Below are 13,155 nucleotides of genomic sequence, written 5' to 3' on the forward strand. Positions count from 1 at the left end.
AATACCTGACTAGCAGAGCAGGCTGGATTTTCCATTTGGAACCTATCTAACCACAGGGCAAGTCACTTAACCTCTTTGGGTCTTAGTTTTCTGGAAAAGGCAGGTGGGGAGAGAGATTAATTTATTGAAATTATAACTGTAACGTAACAACATTACATACACAAGATATATCCCTACTCTTAGGGAATCCACACTGAAGTATTTGGGGATAAAATGCCACAATGTATGCAACTTATGAGAGAAAGAGCAAATAATAAAGCAAATAGAGTAAAATGTTAACAATAGGTAAACCTAGGTAAACAGTATTCTTTGAACTGTTGTTTTGTTTTTTTGTTTTGTTGGGTTTTTTTTGAGACAGGGTCTTGCTCTGCTGCCCAGGCTGGAATGTAGTGGTGCCATCATAGCTCACTGCAGCCTTGAACTCTCCAGGCTGTAGTGATCCTCCCACCACAGCCTCTGCAGTAGCTAGGAATACAGGCAAACATCACTACGCCTGGCTAATTTTTTTACTTTTTTGTAGAGACAGTTTTGCTCTGTTGTCCAGGTTAGTCTTGAACTCCTGGCCTCAAGCAATCCTCCTGCCTCAGCCTCCGAAAGCGGTGGGATTACAGAGCCACTGTGTCCTACCTCTTATGCTTGTAACTTGTCTGTAAGTATGAAATTATTTCCAAATAAAGTGTTTTTTAAATTATTAATCTAGTTTCCACTTCAGTCCTAATAGTTTCTAAATACATTACAGCTCACTTTTATTGTCCATCATTTATATATTATCTTCAAGAGCAGATAGATATCAATCTTTTAAAATTAAAACTTTTTTTTTTTATTCATTCACCAGCCATGTGAGGACCTATACTAAACACCAGAGATCTGGTGATGAATAAGAGAAGAAATGGTTTCTGCCTTTGCATTACCTATAGCATCCAAAGTCTAATCTGAATCACCTAAGAATTTCAGAATACCCTAAAAGTACAAAATTTCTATTTAGAATACAATGAAACTCAAAATATACTCCATGACCTTACTACAAATAAAAAAGCACCTGTTTAATATTTTCTCAAAAGTGACATAAACATCTCCCGATAAATCATGGTTTTGTGAGTTTCAGTTTTATGGGCTTGCCAGTGGTTCCTCCTCTGAGTTAGTAGTTCAGCTTATAACAGTACATTTGATGTTCTCTTGCTTTAGTCTAAGTCACTGTGAATTGAAGTCATTCAAATGTTGAATGGGAGAGATGATTCACCTTCCAGTAGTTTTCAAAGGTTATCTGTTGCTGTTTCTTTCAGTAAATGACCAAATTATGATCAATTACCTAACATAATAGTTTCATTAAAAATAAAAACCATAAAGCGTACAATAGTCTTTAAAAATTAGGTCCTACAAGGCCCGGCGCAGTGGCTCACGCCTGTAATCCCAGCACTTTGGGAGGCCAAGGCGGGCGGAACACGAGGTCAGGAGTTTGAGACCAGCCTGGTCAACATAGCGAAACCCCATCTCTACTAAAAATATAAAAAATTAGTTGGGCGTGGTGGCAGGCACCTGTAATCCCAGCTACTTGGGAAGTTGAGGCAGGAGATTCCCTTAAAGTGGTGAGCTGAGATCGCGCCACTGCACTCCAGCCTGTGCAACAGTGCGAGACTCCATCTTTAAAAAAAAAAAAAAAAAAAATAGGTCTCACAAAGTTCTCCATCTTCTTTTCCTAGAATGACTTCCCCACTGATGTCCTTGAGGACCCACAGCACTGCTCCACCCCCACTCCCGTTCATCCTGTACAATAAGGCCACATAAATCTGGACCCTTATGTGACTACAATCACATTAACCTCCCTGAAATGATCACTGCCACACCCGTGCTTCAGGTCAAGCTCAAGTCTCACTATAAGAATTCAGTTACCTTGCCGGACGCGGTGGCTCACACCTGTAATCCCAGCATTGTGGGAGGCCAAGGAGGATGGATCACGAGGTCAGGAGTTCAAGATCAGCCTGGGCAATATGGTGAAACCCCATCTCTACTAAAAAAAAAAAAAAAACAAAAATTTGCCGGGCATGGTGGCGTGTGCCTGTAGTCCCAGCAACTCGGGAGGCTGAGGCAGGATAATCGCTTGAACCAGGGAGACAGAGGTTGCAGTGAGCTGAGATTGTGCCACTGCACTCCAGCCTGGGTGACAGAGTGAGACTCTGTCTCAAAAAAAAAAAAAAAAAATTCAGTTACCTGTCCTTTCAATTTCTTTTTTTTTTTTTTTTTTTTTTTGAGATGGAGTTTCACTCTTGTTGCCGAGGCTGGAGTGCAATAGTGCGATCTCAGCTCACCACAACCTCCACTTCCCAGGTTCAAGCGATTCTCCTGCCTTAGCCTCCCGAGTAGCTGGGATTACAGGCATGCGCCACCGTGCCCGGCTAGTTTTGTATTTTTAGTACAGACAGGGCTTCTCCATGTTGGTCAGGTTGTTCTCAAACTCTTGACCTCAGGTGATCCACCCGCCTCTGCCTCCCAAAGCACTGGGATTACAGGCATGAGCCACCGTGCCCAGTTGTCCTTTCAGTTTCTATCCCAGCTTCTCAAACTCTGATGTCATCACAACTTATTAGGCGATCTTGTAAAAATGCAGATTCCGATTCAGTAAATCTGGGGTGACAACCAAGATTCTGCATCTCTTACAAATTCCCAGGGAATAGCAAGCCTATACCATGTATTTAACAATTAATCATGATTTGCCTAAAGTAAAACAAAGTACTCAGAGAGAGGACAAGAAGCACCTACTTTAGATGACCATGGAAGACCTCTTAGACATAAAGAATGAGAAGGAAACAGCCATGCAAAGAGCCAGTGTGACAAGATTGCCATGAGTACATGAGAAAGTGGTGTTGGCAGGGGCCAGATCGTGAAAGATTTTCTAGACCAAATTAAGTGTTTGAATTTTATGCAAAGAGGGAACAATTTATTCATTAACTTAACAAATGTTTACCAAGTACCTACTATGTTGAAAAAAAGCATTTAATACAACATTTAACAGCAAGGACTGAAGGCAGAGTGCCTGGTTTGAGATATTGATTCTTCTACTTAAGCATGAGTGTGATATTGGGTAAGTTACTTAAACCTCTCTGGGCCTTAGTTGCTTTGTACATATAATGGTTGGGAAGAATACCTACTTCACAGGGTTATCATGAATATAAATGAGTTAATAGATGAAAAGCTCTTAAAATATTGTCCAGCATGTGGTTAAGTGCTCAATAAAACAGTATGTGCCAGAGAACATATTCCTGACTTCATGGAGCTTCCACTGGTGGGAGGGGAAAGGGGGTAAGGAATGCCAGAACAGGGTAACAGGATACCACTGAAGGGTTTTGATGGGTGCAACATAAGGGCAAAATCTGATTTCCATTTAAGACAATAAATAACACTCTGCCATATGGAAAACAGATCAGAGGCATCAAATGATGAAGAATTGAAGCTGGGTGGCCTCTTGTGGTAGTTGTGGTGAAATGTGCTTTGGATCAGGTAAAAGCAATGGACATGGAAAGAAAAGTGTAGATTAAATTGAATTGGGGTAGCATAATCCTAAAGACATGTGGATGGTTTGGATGTGGAAAGCGGGAGAAAGAAATCAAGTAATTCCTACATATCTGCTTTGAGCAACTGGGTCAAGGAAACCTCAAGATGGGAGTAAGGGTAGGCCTATACTTTGCTGGAGGTTGGAAAGGGAAATAAATCCCTTTAAGAGATACCACAGATCTGTAACCCTGGCATTTACATCTTGGAAATACTTCTCGAGTATGGAGGGCTATAAACCAAAATTAACATTGTTTACCTCGGGACAGATCTGGGGAGAGGTAGGGACAGGAGATTATTTTTATTTTATTTTTTGAGACAAACAGTCGCTCAGCCACCCAGGCTGGAGTACAGTGGCGCAATCACGGCTCACTGCAGCCTTGACCTCTTGGGTTCAAGCGATCCTCCCACCTCAGCTTCCCAAGTAGCTGGGACTATAGGCATGTACCACCATGCCTGGCTGATTTTTGTATTTTTTGTAGAATCAGAGTTTCACTATGTTGCCCAGGCTGGTCTCGAACCCCTGGGCTCAAGCGATCTGCCCACTTTGGCCTCCCAACGTGCTGGGAGTACAGGCGTAAGCTACCATGCCCAGCCTGGGGGTATTAATTTTATATACTTGTGTCCTGTTTGTCTTTTTATAACAAGCATGTTTTTCTTTTCTATTCTTTGTAGATTTAAGAAAATTATTTTTTTAATGTTTATACATGATAATCTCATTACTGTCTCTAATCAGTGCCAAAATGTTAAACTGCTTAAATATAATAGAACTTCTTTTGAATAAATGCTAAATGCAAAGTAGTCATTCAAAAACTACTAGATGAAATAACAAATGGAATTAATGTCGTGAGTTTCTTTTGAGTACTTTTGTTACTTGCTTGAAGTATATGCTGAAGATGGAAAGAAAGGCTTTAATCTGTAGGAAAATCAAATCTGAAATATCTCAGCCAGAACCACTTTTTAAAACAAACTGTCAGATGTACAATGACCAGACTTTCCATCTAGGCACAATAGACCCATGATGAAAACGAGTTCTGCTTGTTCACATTTACTCATCAAAAGCCTAAAAGGAGGAACAAAGTCTATTATCTCTTCAGAATAACTAATAAATCATATAATTTAAAATATTGACTGTCCGGAGGCAATATCTCTTCTTTTTACAGAGGGTCCATCCTTTTTTCTTACAAATTCTTCATCAAAGACATATTCTTTAGTGGTGGAAAAAAACTGAATGACAACAAATTTAAGAAAGAAAAAAAATGACGAAAGCTACAGTCCTTTTTTCCTAGTCTGGATCTACCTTGGTTATATTCCCTATAAGTATCAACTACAATAAATCAAAATGTTACCAAAATGGTCCAGAAACAAGTTAAAAGCTACTATTTATTGAGTAGTGTATTTTGCAGTTGACATGCACTATATAAAACTAGTTTTATGTATTTCACAATAACCATATGAAATTAGGGGTTGTTGTCCTCGTTTCATATGAGTTTCAGATGAGGAAACTGAGGTTCAGAGAAGCTCAGTAATTTGTCATAGGTCATACAACTGAGGAGTGTCAAAACTGAGGTTTAAACTCCAAGGTCCATACTATCTACCAACCACTATAATAGTTTCTTACACCAGAGCAAAGAAGGAGATGCTAGAATCTCACCTGCTTGATCTCAAGATTCTTACAGAACCACCACCATCTCACTCATAGACACTACTATCAAGTAAGATAAATTACCAGAGCTACGACCAATATAATGTAGGCCACAAATGTTATATTAAATTTTCTAGCAGCCATATTGAAGACTTAAAAAGAGTACTTACTTTGACAGCATGAATACTAAAATTGGGACAATTCAAAACAGATTAGCATGGCCCCTGTTCAAGAATGACGCACAAATTTGTGAAGCGTTCCACATTTTCTTAAAAGTAAAAGAAACAAGTGTGATTAAATTTTTTTATTTAACCCAATATATCTAACATCATTCAACACATGATCAACATAAAAAGTTATTACATTCTTTTCTTTGTACTACATCTTTAAAATCTGGTGTATATTTCATAATTATAGTACATCTCAACTCAAACTAGACATATTTCAAACACTGAATAGCCATGTATAGGTAGCGACGATTGTATTGACAGCAGGCATCTAGAGAAAAGGCCTCTGGGCACCAATGTCACCAAGACCAGATACTAAAGATGATGTACCTGACTCATTAACTCAACATTCAAGCTCTCAGAAACTATTTGTTCTTTTTTTTTTTTTTTTTTTCTCTATCACCCAGGCTAGAGTGCAGCGGCGTGATCTCGGCTCACTGCAACCTCCACCTCCCAGGTTCAAGCGATTCTCCTGCCTCAGCCTCCCGAGTAGCTGGGATTACAGGCACATGCCACCACGCCTGACTAATTCTTGTATTTTTAGTAGAGACAGGGTTTCACCATGTTGGTCAGGCTGGTCTTGAACTCCTGACCTCTTGATCCGCCCGCCCTGGCCTCCCAAAGTGCTAGCATTATAGGCGTGAGCCACCGTGCCCGGCCTGAAACGATTTATTCTTATTTCAAACAAATTTTAACAGTTTATCTGGTGTACTGAGCCACAACAAATTACAATAGAAAATTAACGGAAATGGGCTGCATCAATAGAGCTAAGTTGGCAAAGGAAGAAATACAAAATACACACACACATGCACGCATGCACCCATCCACACATGCACACACACACAGGAGATTTAGGTTCGAAAAGCACAATAGCTGAGGCCATTTAGCAGAAAGACAAAAATAGTCTTACATGCCTCAACGGCTCCCGAGGCCATTGCTGCATTACTGAATTTATATTCAGAATGTTGACATTAATTGGCAGTTAAACCCAGCATTTTCGGGGTTTTTTTTGAGACGGAGTTTTGCTCTTGTCGCCCAGGCTGGAGTGCAATGGCATGATCTTCGCTCACTGCAACCTCCGCCTCCTGGGTTCAAGGGATTCTCCTGCCTCAGCCTCCCGAGTAGCTGGGACTACAGGCCCCTACCACCATGCCCAGCTAATTTTTGTATTTTTGGTAGAGACAGGGTTTCCTGACCTCTGGTGATCCACCTGCCTCAGCCTCCCAAAGTGCTGGGATTACAGGTATGAGCCATGACACCTGGCCAAACTCAGCATTTTCAAAAGTCAAGGAAGCATTAATATATTTTAGAAGTACTTTCATTTAAAATAAATTTCAGAACTCTGTATTATTTTTGCAATTTTTCTACAAATCTAAAACTATTCTAAAATTTAAAGGTTTCTGTTTTTAAAAAAATAAATTTGAGTCTTCTAGTAAGACCAGGCAGTTCCTCCTATAGGATCAACTCTGCCTATCATAACAGCTATAACTTCCAGACAAAAACACCTGAAGGCACTGGAGAATGACAAAAGCAGGCAAATATTGGAGGGGAGTTGGCACTTGGAGGAAGGGAACTGCACTGGACAAGTTTCCCCAAGTTTTATCTTTTAGCCTTGCACCATGCAGGGCAGCTAAAACTCCAATGGAAAATTCACAGTTCTGCTGACTTTAAACGCCAAAAAACAGTCTAGAGCAACCATCACCACTGCAAAGAAAATAAAGTAAGACACTATTAAAAAGAGAGAGAGAGAGAACCAGCACAGGGGAGCCCTAAAATCTGCATAAATCTGTCTAAATCTCTCGCTGATCCGTGAAACACACATGCACAGAGCAGGCTCCAAGTAGGCCAGCTAAGAGAACTGAACTGAAATGTACACTGCCACCTACTATGGGGGGACAGTTTTGCAGCTTGAATTCAAGTAAGTTAATCAATTGCCTGCTTTAGAAAAGAAAATCAATGCTTTTAAGACAGGCATAACAAAATTTATATATATAAATTATCATTTATCATTTGTAATATCCAGAATATAATCCAAAATTACTCCCTATAAGAAGAAATGGAAAAACCTGACCCATTCTCAAGAAAAAAAAAAAAAAAAGTAATCAAGGAGACTACCCTAAGATGACCCAGATTCTACAGTTTGCAGTCAAGGATTTTAAAGCAGTTATGGTAACTATGTTCAAATAACAAAAGAAAAATATGCTCAAAATAAAGGAAGACAGGAAATCTCAGTAGGGAAAGAAATCACACACAAAAATGTAAATTCTAGAACTAAAAACTACAATATCTAAATTATTTTTTCATATTACTAGATTGGCTTAACAGTAGAATAAAGAAGGAAAAGAAAAAAAAGAAAAGAGAGGGAAAGAGAAAGAAAGAGAAAAGAAAGAAAGAGAGAAAGAAAGAAAAGAGAGAGAGAAGAAAGAAAGGTCTGTGAACATAAAGACAGAACCAAGAAATTATTCAATTTGAAGAACAGAAAAAAAAGAGCCTCAAAGACCTAAGGGAAAATACTAAAACATTTATATTTTAGAGTTCCAGAAGGAGACAATGAGGAAAAAAATATTTCAAGAAATAACGGCCAAAATTTTCCCAAATAAAGACAAATTTACAGATTCAAGTTTCATGAACATCAAGCAGATTCAATACAAATAATGCCATACCTAAGTATATCATAATTGAAATAATGAAAAGCAAAAAAAAAAAAAAAAAGAAAGAAAGAAAGGAAGAAAAAGAAAATCTTCACGGTAGCTAGAAAAAAAACAACACACTGCATACAAGGAAATAATAATTTGAATGACTGTTGAATTATCATTTGGAGTAATGGAGGCCAGAAAACATGGAATCACTTTCTTTTTTTTTTTTTTTTTTTTTTTTTTTGAGATGGAGTCTCACTCTGTCACCCAGGCTGGAATACAGTGGTGTGATCTCGGCTCACTGCGACCTGTGCGTCCCGGGTTCAAGCGATTCTCCCACCTCAGCTGCCCCAGTAGCTGGGATTACAGGCATGCGCCACCACATCCAGCTAATTTTTGTATTTTCAGTAAAGTCAGGGTTTCACCATGTTGGCCAGGCTGGTCTTGAATTCCTGACCTCAGGTGATCCACCCACCTTGGCCTCTCAAAGTGCTGTGATTATAGGCATGAGCCACTGCCCTCGGTCTTTTTTTTTTTTTAGACAAGGTCTCGCTCTGTCGCCTAAGCTGAAGCGCAGCTCTCACTGCAGCCTCGATCTCCAGGGATCAAGCCATCCTCCCACCTCAGCCTCCCAAGTAGCTGGGACCAGGCACCTGCCACCATGTCCAGCTATTTTTTCAATTTTTTGTAGAGACAGGGTCTCACTAGGTTGCCCAAGATGGTCTCGAACTCCTGGGCTCAAGAGATCTTCCACTTCAGCCTCCCAAAGTGCTGAGATTACAGGCATGAGCCACCATGCCCAGTCAAGAACATTTTTTAAAATGCTGAAAGAATAACAATAACAACAATAAAAATCAACTCAAAATTCTATTTCCAACAAAATCATCTTTAAAGAATGGAAGAGAAGTCAAGACATTTTCAGATACAACTATTTAGAATGTGAAAGTCTGGCACTAAATGACTTAATTTCAGAAACACAGAACACTAATTTGTTTTTATTATATTAATCCATGATTATTTTATTTAAAAAAGAAGTTACTTAGCTGGGCGTGGTGGCTCACGCCTGTAATCCCAACACTTTGGGAGGCCAAAGCAGGCGGACTGCCTGAGCTCAGGAGTTTAAGACCAGCCTGGGCAACACGGTGAAACCCCGTCTCTACTAAAAATACAAAAGAAATTAGCCAGGTGTCGCAGTGTGCACCTGTAGTCCCAGCTACTCGGGAGGCTGAGGCAGGAGAACTGTTTGACTCCAAGAGGCAGAGGTTGCAGTGAGCCAAGATCGCACCACTGCACTCCAGCCAGGGCCACAGAGGGAGACTCCATTTATACAACAAAAAAAATTAAAATTAAAATAAAAAAGAAACATGCTCCTTTATAATTATTCTCACTTTGGTTACATCAAAAAAAAGTGCATCTCTGGCTGGGTGCAATGGCTCACACCTGTAATCCCAACACTCTGGGAAGCCAAGGTGGGAGGATCACTTGAAGCTGGGAGTTTTGAGACCAGCCTGGACAACACAGTGAGACCCCCATCTCTATGAAAAATAAGAAAATTAGCCAGATATGGTAGTACACACCTTTAGTCCTAGCTACTCAGAAGGCTTAAGCAGGAGGATCACTTGAGCCCAGGAGGTCAAGGATGTAGTGAGCTATGATCTTACCACTGCACTCTAGCCTGGATGACAAAGTGAGGCCCTGTCAAAAAAAAAAAAAAAAAAAAAAAAGGTGCATCTCAAACTTTTTCATTGTCTAGCCCTCATTTTAAAAAAATATCTGCTAACCAAAGATAAATTCACTAACTGCCAGGGTCTTCCCTTGTTTATCAACTAAAGACAACTATGTTGGGAGATAGGTGAAATGCTTCTGCAAGTCAAAATGCAGCAACCCACTTTCCTTAAGGGTATACACATTATACTGTAGTATAAACTAGATTCACAAAGAATCCCAAGAGTACAAGAAAACAATGAAATGTTCAAGAAATTAATATTATTCTTCCCCATCTATGCTTAAGGCAGCTATTTCTGTTCATCAAGTTCTCAGACCAATTTTAACTAGACACTCCACCAAGAGTTCAGTAGTAGAGTCAAAAATCCAATTTTCCCTTTGTAAAAAACCTAAATTCTGCAGAAAGGTTTTTCTTTTTAAGAGATTACATTCCAGGTGAAGTGTGAAAAAAGAGAGATTACAGTTTAAGTAAACAAAAGGAAAATAAAGAATTCAGAGGGTAAATGAGATATGTGGGGGACTTTTAAAACACAATTGCTTGACATGCACAGAAAATTGGTTGTAAGGATATATACCACAATATTGCTTAAAGCCAAATTTCAGACCTCTAAATGACTAAGAACAATGGATTAATGAAGATGACAATAAACAATGAAAAACTGCAATCATGAAAATGCTATACAATATTTTATTAATAGTATAAAATATTAGCTCTCAACAAACATGAATTAATGAATCTTCCTCATTTGTTTTAATTTTGGATTATGTATTTTTAAATGTTCATTAAAATATATTACAAAATCAGCCAGGCGCTGTGGCTCACACCTGTAATCCCAGCACTTTGGGAGGCCAAGGTGGGTGGATCATGAGGTCAGGGGTTCAAGACCAGCCTGGCCAAGATGGTGAAACCCCGTCTCTACTAATAATACAAAAATTAGCGGGACACGGTGGCGGGCACCTGTAATTCCAGCTACTCAGGAGGCTGAGGCAGGAGAATCGCTTGAATCTGGGAGGTGGAGACTGCAGTGAGCTGAGATCGTGCCACTGCACTCTAGCCTGGGCGAGAGAGCAAGACTCCGTCTCTCTATATATATACATTACAAAATTAGTTTCTGCAAAAATTATATATTCAACACTGTATTTCAGCTGTGAAAGTTAATATTCAGAATTCTTGTCTATCTTCTTTGCTGGCCTAAAACTTCAAATATCTGAAGAGTATAACATAGCAGGATGTTTCTTACTGAAATATTTTACTTCGGATTTCAATGCACAGGTTACTCAAATATGATGAAGGAAAATTCTATAAATTTGACTGGCTTTAAAAAAAAAAAGAAGAAGAAGAATGGTTCTGTGTCTGCTTTATTTTAGATACAACAAACAAAATCTTTCCTTAAACTTTCTTTCAGGAGTTCACCTGGGAAATAAAATATATTCTTTCGGGTCAAAGAATTCACTCCTGAAATATTTTTTCTTTCTTTGGCAAACTGCCTCCATTATCATGAAGAATTTGTATTGGCTCTATTTTTGTTATCTAATAGATTGCTTCTAATTATGAGAATTTAATTCTCTGGATCTGACGTTGGAATCTCAGGGCTCAACTTTCTGCCTAAGCCTAAGCTTAAGCCAAGCCTAAGGCTACCCTGGCATATAAAATAATACAAACTGGACTGAACATCACCTCCAAGAAATACACCCACTTGACAGATGAGGTAGCAGATCAATTAGGATACACAAACATGAGATAGCAGATCAATTAGGATACCCATAGGACTTGAACCTGGCCTTCCAGTTACATAATATTCTAGTTCTCTAAACCAATCTGTTAGGTTTAGACCAATAGCTATATAGTGAGCAGCTAGTTACAAAACCCCAATTACATGTCTCAAGTTCAATAACTGAATACTACTTTTATCTCTGGTATTTTACTATGAGGTAATATAGAACACAATAACAGAAAATATTTAATATATTCTCTCTTACATGCTTATATTCCTATACTATGCACACCAATTTGCCAAAAAACACTAATAAATGCTTACTGAATTAATGAATTATCTCCTATATATAAAGGTTTGTGGTAGGGGGTAGATATAAAAGATGAAGAAAATAGTCCCTTAGTCTTTAGAAGAACATAATAATTTTTTAAATTTAAAATATAAAAAGAAGAAAAAAGAAAATAATTCCTTATCCTTGATCTCCTGGAATTTACATTCTAGCCTGGAACAAAAATGTAATTAAAGGTGATTCAGATGAGTGGCAGAATATAAAAATGCACAAACTGCCCCAAACAGTAGGAAAGAGTAGTTCTGCTAAGGGAACAACATGGTCAGAGAAGGATTCAGAACAGATTTCAACTTAGGCTTGGAGAACATTTAGTTTCATGAACTGATCCCTAAAACCCCGAAATATGTTAAGCTAAACTTTTTACACAATTAGTTGTATTCCAAAGTATTTATAGTAAGATGCGCCACAGATGTGTGTATATAGTTCTTCTCTTCAGAAGCATAGCACGTTCGTAAGGGCTTGAGTGTTCAGGAATGCTTGCAAAGGGCTCTAAGAAGGAGCACAAGAGTTGGAAATAATTATTGTAAGAATGCTTTGGGGGACTTTTCAAAGTCCTTATTTGAGAAGGACATGTGCTGTGACCAGAAGCAGATTTATTCCATCATTCCGTTCTACTACAATCTCTCTAACCAGCCAATCAGAAGAAATCCTATTACCATTTAGCCATACTGAGATCTGCTTTAATGGTTAAAAATGGAATAAACCAAGAAAATACTAAGTAAAACACATGTTTCTTACAACTTACAAAGATGAGTCCAGCCTCACAGTAAAAATATGTGACAAAGACTCAAGGATAAAACCAACTCAAAAAACAAAAAAAAAGAAGAAGAATTGGTGTGAGGAAAATGACAAGGTCAAGAAATTAAAGAAGCTAATTTATTTATAACCTCCCCTCAAAGGGAGGCATAAGTAACTATGCTTCATATACAAAGCAACTTTTTAAAAATTTGTGTGCTTGTTTTACAGAAAGATTCCTTATAATTTTTTTATTCTTTTTTTAAAGAAGCAAAGGCAGGCAGACTATAAGACTAATCAGTTTGGTAAGTGAGCCAAAAGCAAGGGGGGAAAAAACAGATCCAAAAGCACTGGCTGATCTCATTAGCTTTGCTTAAGAAACTTTATAGATGTGACTTCACTCCTGGATTACACGTCTATATTTAGTTTATACCTAATATGGATAAAGTCTTGAACCAACAGTCATTTCCTCTCTCCACAAAAAGAAACTTCCTTGCCTTTTTTTTTTTTCTACCAACCTCTGAAGGGGGAGGAAGGGAGAAAGGGAGAGGGCAGAAAGAAAAGAACTCACAGAAAA

At 38.5% G+C, this 13,155-nt stretch overlaps 1 protein-coding gene and 1 non-coding gene across 2 annotated transcripts in view; one reads left to right on the top strand and one right to left on the bottom strand.

Moving 5' to 3' along the window:
* The window catches only part of CLIC4 (chloride intracellular channel 4), a 95,559-nt gene that overhangs the window by 57,639 nt on the left and 24,765 nt on the right, over window positions 1-13,155 (bottom strand). The gene's annotated exons all lie outside the window — the stretch shown is intronic.
* On the top strand, window positions 5,354-5,460 carry LOC112438350 (U6 spliceosomal RNA). The gene has a single exon (XR_003026795.1). It is a non-coding gene; the product is annotated as a U6 spliceosomal RNA (small nuclear RNA).

The sequence above is a fragment of the Pan paniscus genome, chromosome 1 (assembly GCF_029289425.2).
Source record: "Pan paniscus chromosome 1, NHGRI_mPanPan1-v2.0_pri, whole genome shotgun sequence".
NCBI classification, from domain to species: Eukaryota; Metazoa; Chordata; class Mammalia; order Primates; family Hominidae; genus Pan; species Pan paniscus.